Genomic DNA, 6,000 nt, shown 5'->3' with positions numbered 1-6,000 from the left:
TGGATGGTTCTGAATCATCCCATTGAGCATGCAGAGCCTTTTTCTTGAAGAACCTTTTCTTTGGTTCCTCAGTCTTGGATTTTCTTTTGAGAAGAGGACAGTCACGTCTCAGGTGACCTGGCTTATTACACTGGTAGCACATAGAATCTTCTTTTGGGTCTTTTCTTTCTTTGTGCTTATTTGGAAGTCGGTTCCTTCTCATAAAGCGCTGGAATTTTCTGGTGAGTAGCGCAATCTCAGTTTCTTTTTCTGAGTCCTCATCCTCAAAAAGGGCTGGGAAGGCTAGAGTTTTCTTCAAAGGTTGTTCCTCTTCCCTTCTTTCCTTCATATGGACTTCATAGGCCATAAGATTGCCTATTAAATCGTCTAGGGTAAGTTTGGACAAATCTTGAGCTTCTTCAATAGCAGTAGTCTTTTTCTCCCAATCAGTTCTGAGAGATCTCAAGATTTTCTTCACCTTTTCTGTCTGAGAGTGGGTTACACCCAGAGATTTCAGATCGTTGGTGATGTTGGTGAATCTGGTGAACATCTCTGTGATGGGTTCATCTTTGTTCATTTTGAACAACTCATATTTTCTGACAAGAGATGAGATTTTGACTTCTTTCACTTTGTTGGTTCCTTCATGAATAACCTCCAAAGAATGCCAAATATCATATGCAGATTCACATATAGATATTTTATTGAATTCATTTTGATCGATGGCACAATATAAGGCATTCATAGCCTTTGCATTTAGGTTTGTCATTTTCTTTTCTTCATCAGACCATAAGTTATAGTCTGCGGAAGGAGATGTGTATGGATTCTCAACAATTTTCCATACAGCAAAATCTATGGATTTGAGAAATATAGCCATTCTGCACTTCCAGTATCCATAGTTGGAGCCGTTGAAGAAAGGAGGACGAGATGCGTGTTGACCTTCAATATCACGAGCATAAGAGGTAGATGCCATATGTGCTGGAAGACTTGTTATGTCGAAACCAGCAAACCTGCTCTGATACCAAATGAAATTCCACTAGATGGGGGGTGAATAGTGAAATACGATGCAAGTTGATATAATAAAAAATAAGGCAATAAGGCACAACACAATAAACACAGGATTTATACTGGTTCGGTCAAAACCCTGACCTACATCCAGTCCCCAAGCAAACCACTTGAGCTTTCCACTATAACATCTGAGTCACCGGATAAATAGTACAACACCATCTTCCTCAGAGGTCTTCTTCTCTCAACAGAGAAGGACAACACCCTCTTACACAAAGGTCTTCTTCTCTCAACAGAGAAGGGCAACACCCTCTTTCACAGAGGTCTACTTCTTTCAACAAAGAAGGATTACAGTGAATAACAGAAAGATACAATACTTCCTATAGAACCTTCAGAATGATATGAATGCACGAATGAAGGATTTTCAGAATGTTCTGTTTGTCACTCAGAAGATACTCTTTGTCAAAGAGTTAGTTTTGACTTTTTCTCTTTCTTTTTCTAGGCTTTCTTTCAAATATCGAATAGGTATTTTTCTCGTTGTAAGCTCACTTGTCTATTTCATTCTTTTTTGTCTGAATAGTTCATTTGAGTGTGTTTATATAGCTTTAAAAAAATAGTCGTTACTTTTTGAAATCGTAGCCTTTTTGAGATGTGAAATGTCATGTCATTTCAAAAAACATCTTTAGAGAAATTCGAGAAAGTCTTCTTTGCATAAAAGTAAAATATAGGGTACACTCGTCGTTGTAATATTTTAGGTATTATATATTTTATGTAAAAAGTCTATTTCTTACAATAGTACATTGAACGTTGGATTGTAGGCTATTATGTAGTTTTGTCTTTATTCTAATTAATGATTTGAGGTACATAAGTATTTTTTTACTTTAAATGAGTGTGAGTACAATAAATGCTTTGAGATATTTATTTATACATAGTCATGTCAAGAGTTTTCTTTATGTTGTGTTTTTCAAAGTCTATAGAGAGAATGAAGACTACAAGTAAGTCGACATTCTTGAGAAGGATATTAATAAGGATTTCTTACAAGAGGTATTTAATGTTATACAAAGAGAATGATGACTTCAAGTAAGTCGACATTCTATGGGTTTGTAAAAAGGTAACAAGAGTCTTTTCAAAACATATTATATTTGTTTTGTTTGTGTAGCCGATTTCATGTTTTGTCTTTTTCCTATATTTGAAATCATTTCTTTAAAGAAGGTAACTAGAGTCTTTTCAAAACATATTATATTTGTTTTCTTTGTGTAGCTGATTTCATGTTTTGTCTTTTTCCTACTTTAAAAATTATTACTTTTCAAGTTGTCTTGTATATGATATAAGGTACAATTATTACATTTTGAAATCATGTCAAAATACCTTTTTCATAAAGGGTTGTAAGAAGGTACAATTATTTGTTTTTCAAAAAAGAGCTTTTTGAAACTATCGTATACTTTTATGAAATAGCTTTTATGAATGAGTATGTAATATGCAATATGCACGCTTCTGAAGGTTCTGTTACATATGACTCTAAAGAAGAAAAAATCTTCAACTTGAGGTAGCCGATCTCTTTAGATAGTCTTTAGGAGTGCATGGCTCAATCAAGCTTTTTCTTCAAGGAGTATGATTGCACCATAGTTGTACTTGAACAGGAGGTCTCCATCCTTTTTTAGTGAGATATCCTTGCATCAAATACTCGTTAGATATATGGCAAAGCATATCCAGTCATAATATAACATTTTTCAAGAAGACATATTATCATATTATATGAAAGCAAATAAGACAGTGTATCATATTATGTGACATCAAAACAGAGTTTCTCAATAGACCTCACCGATCTGTAAAATGTGATATCTTTGAAATTGAATCTAGTTTGTTCATGCCAATTTTTAGGAATTTCTATGGTCATTTCATACTTGATTTTAATCAGAAACCACAACTCTATCACTCTGTGTCATTTTAATTGCTCAAGATTTAGTCTATTTTGTCAGAGTCATATCTCCCTAATGGGAGATCATTTTCTGAATTTGTAAAAAGAAATTTTTCCATCTGCATGTCTAGTTCATCTCTAAAAATTTTCGGCAACTTCTATGGTCGATTTCTATTTCATTTGTATTTAAAACCAAAACCTTGTTTGTATGCAATCTTAGGCATTGCGCAGACCCAGAATCGACTTGTTGCAGTCATATCTCCTCAATGGGAGATCATTTTCTAGATATGTAAAAAAGAATTTATTCTTTGGAATGTCTAGTTTATGCATGCCAATTTTTATAAATTTTCATTACTTTTTAGTATTTCATTCTAATCAAAAATTAAAACCTTGTCATTTTGCATTATCAGGTCTTGCTCAGACTTTTAGCCATCTTGCATGAATCAGATCTCCCTAATGGGAGATAAATTTTAAGATTTGTAAAAAGGGTTTTTCTCCTTTGCATGTCTAGTTAACTCTGTAAATTTTTAAAAAAAATTATGAACATTTCATATTGGATTTTGATTGAAAATCAGAACCCCGTTACTTTGCATCATTAAGCATTGCTTAGATCTTACAGAATCTTGTTTAGATTATCTCTCCCTAATGAGAGATCATTTTCAAGATCTGTAAAAAGGTTTTTTTTCATTATGGGTCTAGTTTATTCCTGTCAATTTTTATAAATTTTTATTTTCATTTTCTATTTCAATTCTATTAAAAAACAGTACTAGTTACAAAACTTTATATTCTATAACATGTTCATTTTCTGAGATAAAACAGTGACTTCCCAAAGTCACCATTTCCAAACCAGAATTGATTCTCTTTTTCTGTAAATTTGAATAGTTTTGTGATTATGTTAAGCAACGTCTCCCACAAATTTGGGAGAAATTGAGTTGGTTTAGCCTCTTAAACACTCAAATTCAAGAAATCTATCTCCTAAAATTCAATCTCTTGTTTCTAAAATTAATTCTCCAATGTTTTAGTCATATCTCAAGATTCAGAAATGAATTTGATAATCTGTAAAAATAAGATATTTCTCTTATGTATTTTGAATCCATGAATTTATTTTGAGTTTGATTTGAGTTATTATAAACCTTCATTCACTGAAAAAGCTCTGACAGGTTCTCTTGTAAATCTTGATTCTGCAAATTCTGGTTTTAATTGGATAAAAACCCCCAATTTGGGTTTTTCTCCAATTTTTTCTAAAAAAATTCAATTCTAGAGTGTTTCTAAGGTTGTTAGGGGTCTCCATATTAATTTTCATAAATTTCTATGGTCATTTGACTTTGCATTCATTGCATTTTTCAAAACCAATTTTATAAAAAAGCATATTTCTATTAAAATGAAGTTAAATTAGGCATTTTAGCATTTTAGCATTTTAGCATTTTAAATTTTAATTTTCAAGTATAATTTACATATTTAATAAATTTACAATGTTATTTATCAACTTAGAATGCCTTATCTTCATTTTAATAAGCTTTAGAGTTTATTTGCTTTTTATTTCAATGGCTCTTTTATAAAATCTTCAAATTCAAAGTTAAATTCATTTTAAATTCAAATTTCAAAGTAAAGTTTGATCTTACAAGACACAATTTCGAAAATTTGAACTCTAAAACACATTTTAAAATGTTTTTATAAAGTCATGCATCATGTGCATTTATTTTGTTTAATTTTTCTTTATTTTGGAGGCATAAAAAGCCAATTTTGGTTATTTTTCTTCAATTTTCCAATAATTAAGTAGAGTTCTACTTGATGTAGAACTCTACATTATCTTCTAGATCATTAAAATTTATTTAATTATTTTATTAATTATTTTATTAAATATTTTTATTAATATAATATTCTAAAGAATATTCCAAAGGTTATCACCCCCCTGTGGAAGACTCTGTGGAGTAGAGTTCTACCCTGCGTAGAACTCTACCTTATCTAATTTAAATTTTAAGTTGATTTTAAAGTTTTAAATTGGCCATGGATGAATTTCGAATCTAAATATATCCTACCTGGACCAGATCCTAGTCAACATGGATCCAGTCCAGTCCCTAAAGCATCGTTGTACATCATGAATCCACCTGTCCCAGAAGGCAACGTCAAAACTAGGCATGTGGTAAACCTCCAATTCAGCTCCTAAAAGCTCTCCTTGCACCGAGGTGACCATTCAAACTTCACTCTATTCTGTAATAATCGAGTCATTGAGGCAGCGATACGTGAGAAGTCTTGGATGAATCGATGGTAGTAGTCTGCCAATCCCAAGAAACTTTTGATATCTGTCGTAATCTTCGACTGCTCCCAAGACAGTACTGCCTCTACCTTGGTTGGATCAACCTCAACACCCTTCGTCAAGATCACGTGTCCAAGAAACATCACTTTATCGAGTCAAAACTCGTACTTTGAGAACTTAGTATAAAGTTGATGTTCTCTTAGTATCTGCAATACAATCTGCAGATGCTTTCGGTGTTCCTCTATGCTCTCCGAGTATATAAGAATGTCATTAAGGAAAACAATGACAAAAGAATCCAGCCATAAACTGAAGAACTGATTCATGAGGTCCATAAATGTTGAAAGGGCATTGAAGAGTCTAAAAGACATCACCAAAAATTCATAATACTCATATCTGGACATGAATGCAGTCTTCGGAATATCCTCTGCCTTGTTTCACAGTTGATGGTACCCGAAACAAAGGTCTATCTTTGAGAATACATTTTCCTTCCTCAGCTAATCGAACAAATCATCGATCCAAGGCAAGGGATACTTGTTCTTCATCATCACTTGGTTCAGCATGCAGTAATCAATACAAAGCCGCATGGACCCATCTTTCTTCTTGACAAAGAGGACCGATGCACCCCAAGGGGATACACTCGACCTGATGAAGCCCTTGTCAAGAAGCTCCTATAGCTGCTTCTTAAGCTTCACTAGCTTCACTAGCTCTGCAGGTTCCATGCGGTATGGTGCTCGGGAGACTAGTACCATGCCAGGCATTAACTCGATCTCTCTGTGAGGTGGCGATCTCGACAAGTTTTCAGGAAAAACATCTTAAAACTCACAAACAACATCCAATTGCTTCA

Source organism: Nuphar pumila, chromosome 3 (genome assembly GCF_984573655.1).
Source record: "Nuphar pumila chromosome 3, dmNupPumi1.hap1.1, whole genome shotgun sequence".
Lineage (NCBI taxonomy): Eukaryota > Viridiplantae > Streptophyta > Magnoliopsida > Nymphaeales > Nymphaeaceae > Nuphar > Nuphar pumila.
Note: the sequence above shows the minus strand (reverse complement) of the source record.